The sequence below is a fragment of the Adiantum capillus-veneris genome, chromosome 5 (genome assembly GCF_014529385.1).
Source record: "Adiantum capillus-veneris isolate H3 chromosome 5, ASM1452938v2, whole genome shotgun sequence".
Lineage (NCBI taxonomy): Eukaryota > Viridiplantae > Streptophyta > Polypodiopsida > Polypodiales > Pteridaceae > Adiantum > Adiantum capillus-veneris.
Genome location: NC_140935.1, coordinates 4,249,202 through 4,264,765, shown reverse-complemented (window position 1 = coordinate 4,264,765; position 15,564 = coordinate 4,249,202). Strand labels below are relative to the sequence as shown.

Sequence of the window (15,564 nt, the reverse complement as noted above, 5' to 3'; positions counted from 1 at the left end):
CAGCTGTTTCCAGCTCCTCCAATCTAGACCTTGTCGCTGCTTAATTTTGATAGGTAGAAAGCATACCAGCATGCCTTTGCATGTTTCCACTGTGCTTGTGACACGGGTAGGTCAAGTAGCTAGTTAGCTGACTATAACTTCGATTCGCCAGGCGGGCTTATCTCATGTAACACCATAGAGTTTGCAAGGTGCCCTTCACTTCCTAGCCTCCAACCACACTTTTGTAACATGCTATAGTCTCACGCTCTTACGAGGTAGTGATAGGTTCCACGCTCCGGCATAAGGTGCGCCAGTAGTACTGAGATTGGCCGCAATTTTCCGGTATCCATAGGCCGTGTTACGGCCGCTCGAAAAGAAACTGCAGTGATCTTAAATAAGAAACCTACAGGAATAAATAAGATTCCCTAGAAAGATGTACCACTAGATTAAGCACCAAGCAAAGTGATTTCATATCCACTGAAGGTCTTGGCCGATTCTTCGAAGTTAGTGATTCCAGTAGACCCATAGATCATAGAACAAATAGGGCAACATAAGCTTACATTCATACTCCATGTATAAACGCGACCTCCCTCATAATTGTACATGCAACTTATACTACATACGGCTTGCACGATTAAATCTATCCCATTACGAGGCCTTCCATCCTGATTCCCATTTTGAAAATAGAACTTGCAGTGCCTGCCCTCAACGTTAAAGGAGTGGTGCATAGCACTTACCGGCTAGAGGCAAGGCTTTAGCCATTCGATTGAAGGGAAGGCGGGGTTCCGAGAGGAACACTCAGTGAACCAACTTCCTTGGCCGACAGCGGGAAGTTGGCCATTTTCAGGGCCTTCGGCCCGCTTGCCCTAGGTGGCTCCGCATGATTTTAGTAGCCCTTTCATTTTTACCTTTACTTGTTTATGACAATATTTGCACAATGCCAAAGGCTTAGTTATGACCTGTAGGTATTCAACAATCAAGTCGCTCTGCGCCTATGCTGTTGAGAGCTTGCAGACACGACATACTGGATTTCCATTGGCCTTGCGTACTGAGCATCGTTTATTAAGCGAGAATGCAAGGCCCAAGGAAAAAACTTTGGACCTTACGTTAGCCAGGTATATGTTGAAGTGGAGAAATCTTCTTAGATTCCTTGATTGAGTATGAGACTGCATTTTCATTTAAATAGAAACACTCTTTATTATTCTTCTTTCAACAAGCGCCTGTCGACTTTAGGTGCGGACCCTGGTTGCCCTTTTGTCTAGGGGTGAGCTTAGAGGTTTCAGGGCAAAGCTGGAAACATTAGGGAAGATCAAGCATCCCAACCTTGTCTCGTTGTTGGGTTATTGCAAGACAGCAAATGATAGGTTGCTCATCTATGAATATATGGAAAATGGCAGCTTAAACAGGTGGCTTCATGGCAACAATAGGATGCAAGATCAACCCAATAAGTAGGCCGCTGCCACAATGGGACTTAGTCGGGAGAGTCAGAAAAGGATTGCTCTGGGCATAGCCAAAGGTTTATTATTCAACCATAATGATTGCCTTTCAAACATCCTACATCGAGACCTCAAGACAGCGAATGTGCTTCTCGACGAGGTGCTGGAGGCTCACGTCGCCGACTTCGAGATGGCGTTGTTAGTGAGTACATGTAACACATATCTTATAGTGTTGTGCTGCGAGTGCAGGGACACCTGGATATGTGCCGGTACTACCAGACTCCCAAATGCACACACAAAGGCAATGTGCATAGCTTCACGGTGGTTGGTGTTTTCAGAGCTAATGACAAAAAGGTAGTCAACATGGTCGTCTGGAGCGACCGACAAACTATTGAATGATAGCTCTTGTAACCCCTCATGTACTATATGACCTCCGGCTCGCCTAACCCCGATAAGCTCAATTCAGATAAGCACGATAAGCTTAACTCAGATAAGCCAGACGGTCAGACGGTGGCTTGCCCCTGACCAACACCACCTAACAAGAAAAGAAGGCACGGTAAGGTTTAAGGTTGCATTTTGCTTGCAGGACTTGTGGTTGCCGTGAAAGGGATAGTGGGTGACGGGATTCAAAAGGGCAAAAAGCAAATAAAATGAATCCTTCATCTACTCAAGCTACTTCAAATTTACTTAAAGCACCCGCATCTTCATCTACTAAAGGTACTTTACCTGAAGCACCTGCATCTTCACCCATGACTTCATCCACTAAAGGTACTTCGCTCGAAGTAACAACACCTTTCATCCACTAAAACTAGTTCACTTGAAGTACCTGTTTTAGACTCAAAGAATGTACCATCGAAATCGCGTGCAAGCTTCTTTTCTTTGGTTATATTGACAGAAACTGCAGAGTAAAGACACTTACTTGAAGAATTAGCCGTAGCTCGTGGGAGAGAGCACCTAATAATGGTGGAATTCCGTGGGATTTCTTGCGCGCGCTAAAAGTCGAGTCGACTAAAGGCCAATTCATCCCCTCCCGCAAACCACCTAACCTATAGGTTAGATGATCTATCTCGAAAGATGGAGAAACCCAATAGAGTAGTTCTAGTCTTGCCCTGAGCATGTCACTTTCACGAGAACTGGTATGGTAGCTTCGCAGAGTGGGTTCGATGATTCATCATCAGATTGTTGACAAAAATCGACGATCAACGTTAAAAAGTAACCTACCCGGGTTTGGTTCATCCGGCCGCTATTTTCTTTTAATGGCGGAGGCAAAACATGCTCAGTACGATAGAGAGTGGATTTGTAATCTTGGAGAAGGGAAAGGTTTGATTGCGTGCTTGACAAGGCTTTCGCACAACAACTTCTTTGGCGCTCTCTCCTCCATTGCGGTGCCCTTTCTTTGATGGCTTAACGTTTCAAACAACAGCCTTTTAGATAGCCTCCCGATGGGTATCGGCCAATGCAGGACACTTAAACATCTTAACATTCCCTTTAATCAAGGAACTATCGAATTACCTCTTAAAGCCTTCTTATTATCTACCTTGAACCTCACAATTGCCATAGCTGGTAGTTGCTCAGACCTAACTCTGTTAGATCTTTCTAAAAAATTTCTAACAGGCCCAATTCCCACATCCCTCAGCTCTTGCCAAAGCTTGCGCCATGTCAACATCTCCTTGAACTCCTTCATTGGAAATATTCCCACCATCTTCAACCAGCTAGTAAGCCTAGAGGTGCTTTCCATCTCCAAAATCAATCTCATAGGCACAATACTACCCGATTTTGGGGTTTCTTTACACCAGCTTAAGAAGCTGGATCTTTCGGCAACAAGAAGAAACAAGATAATCCCAATTGTCGGCTCTACATAAGCTTGTATTGAGCTTCAACAAGTTCATGGAGCCTCTTCCTGCATCCCTCCCCAACTCCTATAGGTTAAAGGTACTTGACCTCAATGCAAATGCCTTCACAGGAAGTATTCCTGGCAAGATATGTGGTTCGTCGCTCTGCAGATTTCTATTAGCAGACAATGATTTGTTTGGGGTAGTTCCCTTGGAGAGCTGCAGAATCCTTGCTGCAATAGATGTCAGTTGCAACTTTATGACTTGTGCCTTCCGGACATCGCCACCGGCTATGCCTAACATGAGAGAGATAGTTATGTAGGGCAGCTTTGTTGAACAGGAAATTCCCATTGACATCCCGACGCAACAAGGCAATTATGGCCACTGGTGCTCAACCTCAACCTTATCAACGGCACCATCCTGCTCACCCTCTCAAACTGCAGCAGCGTAAAGTAGCGAACTATTTCAAATTCAAACAATCGTCTCACAAGTTACAATCCGCTGGAGATGGGGCTTATGCCAAGAATCAGTTTTCTGCATCTCAACAATAAGTCATTGTCGGGCACAATACTGCCTATGCTTGGGAACTCTAGGTATCTATTGTGGGTTGATCTCAGCGGCAACGAGCTAGATGGTGCCGCTGAGGTGGTTATGCGACACCAAAAGCTTTTTGTGGTAAGGAAAATATTTCATTATACTTTCTTTGGATTGAAGGGAGCTTTGAACTAAAATAAACTTCGGGCTGAAGGGAACTCTTTCTCCTTGGACGGGAGAGAACTACCCTAGGCTAGGAAGCCACCTCACCTTAAATTGAAGGGAGCTAAGCTATTTAGTATCCTTTGGATTGAAGCTGAAGGAAGCTGGCAAGAAAGCTTTCCTTTGGGAGCTACTTTTCTTTGGACTGAAGGAAGCTCTTGATGTCTTATCATGTTGCAGCGGACTGAAGGGAGCTCTTCATTGATGTCTTATTATGTTAATTTGGATTGAAGGGAGCTCTTTCATTGATGTCGTCTTATCATGTTAATTTGGACTGAAGGGAGCTCTTTTATTGATATCTGATCATGTTAATTTGGACAAAAGGGAGCTGCTCTCTTCTCTCTTGTTAGACTAAAGGAAACTTACTTTTTATCCCATACCACAGAAGGCTTCCTGTCCTTCTTTTGTGGTCCTTCTCTCAAGAAGTTGCTGCTTGTAGATAATGAATTTTTTGGGGTAGTGCCCGTAGATGGTTTAACCTTGTCACATTAGATGTCATAATTTTGTGAACGGTAAAGCCACTGCCCGTCTTGCGGAGTGGGACAATCTCATTTCATTGAGGGAGAAGACCTGACATCTGCTCAGTGACAAGCCAACTGTGGTTGCTGGTTCTCACCTTTTCAACGGCACGGCACAATTCTACCCACCTTGGAAAACTGTAGCTTAGAGTAGCTTGCTCTCCTCACAAGCAACCTCTTTACATCATAGGTAGCATTCCTTTAGTGGTCTCATGCTGGCGAATTAATTACTTGCATCTAGGCCCTTGTCCGGCACCATCCCGCCCACCCTCTCAAACTGCAACAGCCTACAGTGGCTAACTATTTCAAACAATCGTCTCACAATTTACATTCTACCAGAGCTGGGGCTTATGCCAAGAATCAATTTTTTGCACCTTGGCAACAATTTGTTATCAGACACAATTCCACCCACACTTGGAAATTGCAGGTATCTGGTGTGGTTGGATCTTAGCAGCAATGAGCTAGATGGCATCATCCCCTGCAAACTGACCGAGCAAGCAGGGAAGGTGATAAAAGGAACGCTCAACAATGGTTTGCAATTCGGGTATTTTAAGTATCTGTACAAAGATCTATGCACAAAGTATGGCTTGGGTTAAATGATTACCATGAGAGGAGTTCACCCCATAAGGCTAAGAAAAATTCCAAACTTCCAAAGCAGAGATGCAACCTTAGCGTTTCTATGCAGACATTGCACCATACTACATCCCTAACCCTCCAGGATCCAGTGAAGGCAACCTAACATTCTTTGATGTTGGCCAAAACAAGCTTACAAGCACTATTCTAGAGGACTATGGTAGCCTAATCTATACCCAGGTGCTTTCATTATTACATAACAACTCACTGGCACCATCCCTTTCAACATAGGCAACCTGGTCCAATGCTCCAAAAACTACCTAGACCATAACCACCTTCAAGGCCCTATCCCCTCTGGGCTATCAAGGCTGGAGATCATAAATCAGCTTGATTTGTCAAACAAAAACCTATCCAGATTTCTGACTCTGGCAAGCTCTCTACCTTTGCAGCTTCCAGCTTCGCCAACAATCCTTATCAAGGCTGGAGATCATAAATCAGCTTGATTTGTCAAACAAAAACCTATCCAAATTTTTGACTCTGGCAAGCTCTCTACCTTTCTAGCTTCCAGCTTCGTCAACAATCCTTATCTGTGTGGCACACCTCTCCCACCATGTTAGGCAGCGTCTCCTCCATCAAACAGTTCCCATACCTCTATGGACAACTTGTCCTTGATCCACCATCGATGATGCAGATCCAAGATTACAATAGTTATTGTTCCTGTGATTGCAGCATTACTCCTTGTTGCAAGTCTTAAGTGTTCATTCCGTATATTGAAACACAGAAGCACATGAAAGAGCTGATGCATGATAATTCCATGGACAAGCTACCGATCACTTATACGTCCTCAAGAAACATATCCCGCATATCATATTTAGCAAGAAGAAATCTAGAAAAGTCACTTAGCATCAATGTCGCCTTATGCAAAGGTATAGGGCTTTGCAAGATATCCTACAAAGATCTTGAGGAGGCCACCAAGGGCTTCTGTCAAGAGGCCAGGATAGGCAGTGAAGGCTTTAGCATAGTCTACGAGGCCACCTTAGGCGATCAAACTGTGGTAGCAATTAAGAAGCTCATCCATAAGATTGATGATAAGGGTGAGCCAAGAGATTTCCAGGCAAAGATAAAAACAATAGGGAAAATCAAGCACCCTAACCTCGTCTCTTTGTGGGGTTATTCTCAGACAAACAACGAAAGGTTGCTCATCTATGAGTACATAAAAAATGGCAGCTTGTATAATTCATGGCAACAAAAAGAAACAAGATGATCCCAATGGCCAGCCTACGACTACAATAGGGCTTAGCTGGGAAAGCAATCAGCTTATATTAGCTTCAGGAAAGTATCCTGTTAGCCCATTGTCACTCAGATTCAATACTTCAAGAGAGAAGCACTTTGCAAGAGAGGCCCACAAAAGAATTTGCCAATACCAGGCTTAAGCATATGATCACACAAGTTGTAAGTAACAGGTGCAATTAGGCTGAACATGAACACAACAACGACTATACTTTTATTTTAGCGTATTTAATAAATCGATTATACCTTGTGTTGCATGTAACCTACTCTCGCTAGTTCCATCGTCCCTATCTTTGCCTTTTTTTCGGTGACTGTATACTAAATACCCTGCACACCTTGTTATAAAAAGAGAAAGGATTAAAAGGAATTTATCTGAGAGATATTAAGAATATGTTGCCACGTCCTTGCTAATTTTAATTGAATCTGATATTGTCTTTTTTTGCTCAAATTTACAGGTAGTTCCGCTAATTTAACAGATTTCGAATGAATAGGGTCTTTAGCTAGAGGTAATTTATACATAACCGGGCTTTGAATCCAAAGGAGCTTGCATGTTTTAAGCGTTGTCAATTTTTAATTCAAACTTAACCTAAAGAATAGAGAGTAGAGCATATATTGAGACTAATAGAAAACCATAGAGACCAGAATCAAGATCAATGCCGGATGTTATACTTGGGTGTTCATCTGTGTTTAACACAAGTGGTTTAGTTTTAAGAAAATCAAAATCCCATATTTGAATTTGAAGTCAAACTCGACCGCCGTAAAAGGTGTCAAAAAGTCCCATTCTTTAAATTTATTTAGTATATACTCAAATCTATTTAATATATAGAAGTCTACGTCAATGAAACAACTAATGAGTGCAATGAGAAAAAAGGACACAATATAGGTTTGATTTACATAAGAAGCACGAATAAAAGGAAATATTACATTAATTATTGGGGTCGCCAGATACTGGTCAATACTTTTTCAAAGTTTGAAAAGTTGCAAATCCCTAAAAAGCCGATGCATATTATAGTAATTGGTTACACAGCGAGGCCCTAGTATCTCATCTTTCAAAACCTCGTCCCATGTGGCTTTTAAAGAAAGCCGCTTGATTACTTCGGCATTGGTTGCTTGGATTTTTCTTTTTTTCCTATTTTATTTTTTACTTTTATTGTTTTGGATTTGGGGGCTACAAAATTGTAATAACTTTTTCGTTTGTAGCTAGCTCTTTCCCTTACCTTTTCAAGAGATTCTTCTCCCCATACTACGGGATTTTTATCTTCCTTTAAGACATATTGGTAGACAGTTCCCCAGACTTTATGAGTACTCACATGACATTGCGGCCCTTCAAATTTTGGAAAGGCTTCGCGTATAACACTTCGTACTGTGTTTTTACTAGCACTTTCATTCCACACACCCACATGTTTATGATGCCCACCTTTTCCGCGAGTCTCTGTACATATAATGATAGATTTACAGGTAAATCGTTCAATGAGCCCGGAAATTGTATTATCCGCTGTTACCAAAGAAGAATTTTCCCTTTCAGCATGATTCAAGGAAAATAGGTTCTAGGTTGCTGGAGCGGAGCATCATTGAGAGCAATGGCCGTGTTGGATTGCAATATTGCACAAATAGACCGACTCTCCTCCTGAAGATTTCAGGCGAAGGCACCCATCGGACTCCTTGCCTATAAAAGCAACAAGACCTCGAGCCGCATGCAATGTTGATAGTCCGCCGAGCACGGTCATGTTGCTCTTGAAGTGATGGTTTCACCACCCCCACCACTACACACAACTTTTTTGGCAACCTTCTTTTAGAGTGCATGCTAATACTTGGCCAACTGGACCTTACAAAACTATACGGTATTTAAGAGGATTTAGGACTAAAATGCTCCATGTTCTTCCATGAAGATCAAATGCTCCATGTTTTTTTTGTTACCAACATGTTGGGGATCATTGAAAATCGTACTTCCCATTCCAAATTATAGAAACAAATAGAGGATTGGAGCATCTTAATCATTTGCGCATGCACGGACGATGAGGAGGCTTGTCTCCCCCCTTTATTTCAAACATTTTGACCATGAATGAGTAAAATACCGACTCAAATATCCCAAATTTTGAAAAAAAAGGGGAGGAACGACCTCCTCGATCATTCGTGCGTGCACTATTGATCGGAGAGCTCTTGCCCCCCCTTTTCTTTCATATTTAAGTATGAGCGCCTCGATCATCTACGTGCACGTGGCTGATTGGGGAGCTTTTGCCCCCCTTTTTTCCATATTTTGGTACGAGCATCCTAATCATCCACGTGCACGTGGATGATTGGGGAGCTTCTGTCCCCCTTTTTTCCATATTTTGGTACGAGCATCCCGATCATCCATGTGCACGTGGATGATTGTGGAACCCCCCCCCCCCCCCCCCTTTTTTTCCCATATTTAAGTATAAGCGCCCCGATCATCCGCGTGCATGCAATTGATTGGGGAGCTTCTGCCCCCCCTTTTTTCCATTTTTTGGTACGAGCGGCCCGATCATCCGCGTGCACATGGATGTTTGGGGACCTCCCATCCCTCCATTTTTTCATATTTTGGTACTAACACCCCAATCATCCACTTGCACATGGATGATCGGGGAACTCTTGCCCTTTTTTTGGCTCATAATTTGGGATATTTTGATGATAAATAGACTAAATTTGACCAAATTGATGCTAGTTAGACAAAATCTTAATCATATTTGTGCTTAATTGACTATTAGATAATGATAAAATAAGTGGGAGATTATCTTTTGCAGTTCTACATACGGACAAAAGCCCATAATTGACATCAACCTTCTTAGCTCTCTAGATAGTGTAAGCCATTGAAGTGTGTTGTGTTTGATTACATTTGAAAAGGTCCAAATGCACTTGAACTTGTATGCCACTCCTTTGAGTTTTAACTGATCATCCTTTTTTTATTGAGGCTATTTTTGAGAGGTTCATCAAAATTTCCATGGTGAGAAAACTGCCAAGACATGTCTTTGATAAACATGCAAGAGACTTAGCCTTGTTGCATCTTCTTTGAGTGTTTGCACTACCTTGCCCTACAGATGTGTTTCCAAATAATAACACCATTTTGTAAGCAGTATTACACCTCTCAGAAGTTTCATAATGGCGAATTGAAAGTTTCTTAATCCTTGAGTCATTTTTTAATCCCCAAAAAGTTTTAGTCATATCTTGTCTCTTGATGGATCTGCCAATCCTCTTTAATAGTGTTCCAAGTGTCCCACATTTTACAAAAAACGGTAGTGAACCAATAGGGTTGATCTCTCTTAGAGAAAGGTATTTCCAAGATTTGATTCTTGCACATAGAACCACGAATATTTTTGTAGAGGTCAATGATCTAAAGATTCATATTGAGGCCATTTTATTGGCCAACTTTCCAATGTTGAAAATCCCCTAAGACCCATTGACTTTATGGAGACAACAAATATACCAAGCTAGGCCACTCGAAGTCATCATTATCTCCTCCCCAAAGGAACATGGCCAGATATACACATATTTTGATCTGATATATACTTGGTTGGTTTCCAATAGGAAATAAATAGATGAGAAATGAAAAGGGTAATTATTGAACATAAAAACTCTAAAAGATAGTGGGTTGGTTTTCTTTTGAATTTCTCAAGGATCCACTCTTGTCTTTGCAAACAGTAATCTTGAAACCGATGTGTATCCCTAAAAGGGTGAAGATTTGTCCATCCAAGATATAAGTGTAGTGTGCATCATGTACTACCCTTGGGATGACACTAGATGAAACTATGTAGCCGGTTTTGTGGTGGTTGATTACTGATCCACTTGCTTAACAAAAAGTACACTAATCCTTTGTAGGTAAGGGAAGGTGTTGACACTTTGGGAAACTTTATTTCTTAAATTTTTTGGGAGGCACGGCTGGCAACTATCTCTTAGTGTTGCCATCTTCCTTCTCTAATTCCCATGAGAAATACATGTTAGAGGTATTATCTTCCTTGGTAGGGATATGTATGCTTGAAACCATTCCTCCCTCCCTATTAGAGGATCTTGAATCTAAGTATAAGCCTCTAGCTATGTCTTCAGGACTCATATGAACTTGAAGATTAGGGTCTATTGAAGAGGGAGCAAGGGTGCTCTTATCTTCTTTTCCAATTCACTTTTTGGTATGACTAGTGTCGAGCTCTATGTTTGTTTGAAAAACCCACATATGATAGTACTTCCACTTCTTTTGTTCATAATAGTAATTAAAAAATTCTTCTTCAAGGCCAGGAAACTTATTGTTTCTCTTGGACACAGCTCCTCTAATGCTTTTTAGTTTCTATTTGAGCTCATTCTTGGTACCTATTGGAAGGGTTCTCTTTTTTTATACCTTCTTATTCTCTATAAATTCCTTTGTTTTAGTTAGGAGAGCCTTTGCTTAGTTTTCCTCGATTATGACAATCAAAACATGCATTGTGGAAAATTTTGTACATAACCTTTTGAAGATATAGAGGCTACCTATTGAATCTTGAATAGGAAACAAATGTTTTAATCCCTATTGGGTGTTCTCTTCAATGAGAAGATGAGCATCCCACGTTGAATTGATACTACCCTTGACTTTGGCCTAGAACCGTGCCAACCACTACCAATGGATTAAAACTAAGGGTAGAAATCTAGAAGAAAAATCAAGGAAGTCTACCCATATAAGCACCTATGAGGGTCTACCTCATCTCAAATTGAATACATGATGCCATTTGAAGAAGGAGATGGGAGTATTTTTTGCAAGCCAACGGCCATGCCTAATAACTTGAAGACCACTATGAAAAAAAAGATGTAGTAATTTTTAAAGTTATTAAACATGATATGCAATCTTTTTTAGTTTTTTCCACTCATGAACCATCCATAATACAAGGCTTCAATTGAAGGCCTTGCTCCATGACATAGACCAACAAAAACTCTATCATGCAACTGTTTATGCACTTTTTCTACTTTTTAGATCACAATAATTACAGGTCCATCTTCTCTTTCTGTAGTGTGCACTTGGTCTGGTTCATGTGCAGTATTTGGGGGTTGTTATGTGTATTCATTATTGAAGGGTTCTGAAGGGGAGTTTCCTATCTAGCCTGGATGCCCTAAGTATCCTTGTCTAATTTGGGACTCCCAATCTCCCTATTTGAACTTTGCTTTACATTGTTAAAGGGAAGATTGTTACATGAGAGAATGGGAAATGTTTCCACATTTGACAGAGTTAAGGGGATTTGGAGAGGAGGTTGATTAGTCACCATAGCAACAAAAAGAGGGGGATTAGGGTTGTTGTGATGAACATGTTGAGGAAAACTTGTGTTAAACCCCCTATTCAACCGTGAATTAGTAATGTCTATGTCCACTTGACAACCCTTCAATAAAATGAGCATAAAAGGGGATCCTTTTCCCATGTGGGAAAAAATATTAGATGCCTTTTTTCTAACAATAAATTCTTTAATTAGACTTGCCTTGAATGCAGATGATAAAGAGAATGCAGATGATAAAGAGAATCTACATAGAGTGAACCTCCCGAGGGGTGTGGTTAGTTTTTGCTATGCATATGAGTAATTGTGGTATGGTTTTCTTTGGACAATGCATTACAACTTTATGCAAATATACGGTAGATTTTTATTTTAGAAATTTCTAAGAATTGTTTTAGAATTGTGCTAGGGTGACTAGTTTATGGATTGAAAAAGGGATTCTAGCAAAAATAGATTCAATGTGCCTTTTTTTCTTGTAGTGAGTTTTTGCTTTGCAAAGTAATTTATGGTATAACTTTGTTGGTGGCTAAACACTGGAAAGCCCATTTTGTATCATTTAATTGATGGAGACTCAACTCTAAATATTTTTTGGGCCTCAATCGAGTTTCCAGACTATAATATATTAAATATGCGGATAAGCTGAACCCATGGTAGAAAGTAAGAGGTAATTTTGATAAGTTAGAACCTTTAAGGCAGAGGTATAAAAGTCACTTTTTGTAACCCTAATGAAAACTTTTGAATTAATCATCTTTTTGAGCTCAACTAAGCGTGTTGTGACTGTGTATTTTGTGTGAGAGACTAAGGTCTTCTTCTACTCTTTACACGCACTACAGAAGCTACATTGCAAAGGTGACTACACCATCATGCTAGCAAATGACGAGAGCTAAGCGTCAATGCCAAGATTGCACGATTCCGGTCTCTTTGCGAAGAGCTCTCCCACGAGCTTCAAAGCGAGTTTTGTCTCTAACCGTGTATCTATTTTGTGATTGATATATGTCATTGCGTAGCAAGTTGAACTACACTTTAGGCCTAAACACACTAAGAATCAGTGACCTATAATTTTTGGCCTATCTTCATACACGTTTTTCACACCAAGTATTTGCAGGTAGTAAGTTGGGTTAGAGAGTTTAGGGTAGTGTCCTCTAGGTGTGTAGAGGTTACACCTTGAGTTTCGTGACAATTTGATCATGTTAGGTCATGTTTCGGAGATCATAAGCATCATAGGTAAGGTAGCGGTTGCGTACATAGTGTGCTTTGAGTTGATTTCTCTTCGTAGTGATTGTCTCTAGAAGGTCAAGTAGGTGATTAACACCCATCTATTTGTTTCCATGCACCTACGTGTCAAGCTTCATCCTTGGTTGACATCTTGTTTGTTGGTCTAGTTTTCACTTTGCTAGCAACTATGAGCAACGTATCTTCCCAATAACATTGGCGCCGTGGCCAGGGATGAGAGCCCTAGGTAGGTGACCTTAAACTAGTCCTACGAGGTGAAAGTTCCTCTAGTTTGCCAGATTCTTGTTATTTTACTTTAGGTAGGATTGGAGAGGTTCTAGGGAGCATGTGTCCCGCATGGGTCTTTCGTGGTAGAAAGTTTTAGTTAGTTTAGTAAATTTGTTGGTATTTGAATGGTTGTGGTGGTACAAAAGTGTTTTCTAGTCCATGTGTGGTAGTAAAGAGTTTTTCTTCCATAATTGCAAAACCGTGATGAGTAGGAGTAGTTGTAGATAGAACATGTGATTGTAATCTAGAGTTATTCATCGTCCGAGTTATTTGCTTGTATGCTTGTTTGCATTTGTTATCTCTAAAAATTTGTGTGTGTGTTCTTGTGATTAGTGTGTTGCATGATAGGATTAGTGTTATGTGCGTTTGCAATCGTTAGTGTGTGTGATTGGGTTGATTAGAGGTGAAGAGAAGTGGATGTGGAGATTGCCCATCATTGTGGCTTAGCTCCTCCATAGGCCGATAAGCTCACCTCATAGCGTCACCATTCGTGTTGCCATGATTAGCTCACTAATCATGTGAGTGTTTCCATGCCCTAGCCGGGTAGCTCATCCCTCAGGATTGATAATTTTGCTGGTCATTGGAGCTATGCAACGATGGAACCCCCTAAAAAAATAACAAAGCACTCTTACCATAAATGGTACCAAACGGGTGGTTATCATTGTCTAAATTGTTGGAAGAGGACTCTCAACTGCTAGATTGGTTTGATCTGCTTTTCTAAATCTTTTTTCGTTGCTTCTTTTTTTTCTCATCCTCATTGGAATTAGAGGAAGAGAAGTTGTTGGAACTCTATGAAGACGAAGAAGACTTGGGGACATCCTTGAAATGAACACACTTCTTGGATCACATCTACAAGCCTATTGTAGTGCTAGATAGTACATTAAAATCTTTTAGGCGTGGCAATGGTAAGATGATGAGGGATGGACCTTAAGAAACCAAAACTGAAATGATACATTTAATGATTATACCAACATGGTAAGATGCTTGGGCATGAAGCTTAAGAAATCGGTATTGAGCACATGGCAGCTTCCACGTAAATGTAAGCCACAATGGACTCATAAATTGGTTAAAATTTATGAGTATGTGAACATTTAAACCTTTAAATGCACAACATGACCATTATTGTTCCCATTCTTCAATTAGCTCTCCCCAATCTTAAAGAATAAAAATTCTTTGGAAACATCTTAAAAGTGTAAGTGAAGGCTGAATTTAGGAAATGAAAAGACACATGAAGGTGGAAAGTCAAAAGACATATGAAGGTGGAAAGTCACCTTTTTTGTCCATATAATGAAGGAGAAGTGAAACACAAATGGAACAATGGAAAGTTGACCACCCAATGGGAAGTTGACCACCTCTTTTTTCCTTTGGTGTTTTCTTCTCTTTAAAGTGCCCCCCCCCCCCCCCCCCCCCCCCCTCTCTCTCTCTCTCTCTCTCTCTCTCTCTCTCTCTCAATGAATGTTGTATCTATCCTTGTCACATCTAGTCGATACTGCTGCAAATCTACATGCTTCGGCATTGCGTCCGTAGTGGCATGCTTTAGACTAGTGCAATGTTTTTGCTGCTTTTGAGGGAACTTTGAATTAGGAATACCTTTTAATTTTTTTGAATTAGGAATGCCTAGTAGATTTCAAGTATAAGTAACATCCTGATGCCTTGTTTTTACATCAACATTTTGATACTAGGCATGGATTTATGGGGATATGAGAACCAAACTCGTAAATGGAGAATCAATTTCTTGAGCAGAGAGCTAGGAATATTTTAAAGCCGAGGAAAAGCAAATGTATGCGTAACCTTGAGAGTGCCGCCCCCCCCCCCCCCCCCCCCCCCCCCCCCAACCAACACACACACACACACACACACACACACACACACACACACACACACACACACACACACACACACACACACACACATACACACCAAAAAAAAGGTTGCTGCAATAGCGAGGGGTAGAAAGCTTGTGATTCTCACAGTGTTGCTAGGAGATTCAAAAGAGAGGGCATGAGCTACTCAGAGACACACACACACACACACACACACACACACACACACACACACACACACACACACACACACACACACACACACACACACAGAGAGAGAGAGTAGCATGTATTGATGGAAAGAGCTCCCCATCAATTAGAACATAGATTGTAGGCACAAGGATTGGATGCTTCCTAATTATTTAGTACATTGGTGGACAACTCAGAGAAGACATATTCTATTAGATACTCATGTCCCCCTCCTTACACATTTGATATATGTAATAAGAATTAGAGCTTGTCTAGAGAACATGAATGGTGGTCACATGTGATGCATGCTATATGGATTGAGCCTTGCACTTTTAAGCACAAAGTACTTTGTTGCAGATTGATTTTAGGACTCCCCATAGCATATTATCTTCATAAGAAAAAAAGGGGGATGGGAAATTCCCAAGATG

General features: G+C 41.0%; 1 pseudogene; it reads left to right on the top strand.

Annotated features, from left to right (window-relative positions):
- Positions 1–2,815: 2,815 nt before the first annotated feature.
- Positions 2,816–6,527, top strand: LOC147456805 (brassinosteroid LRR receptor kinase BRL1-like; annotated as a pseudogene).
- The last annotated feature ends 9,037 nt before the right edge of the window (positions 6,528–15,564 follow it).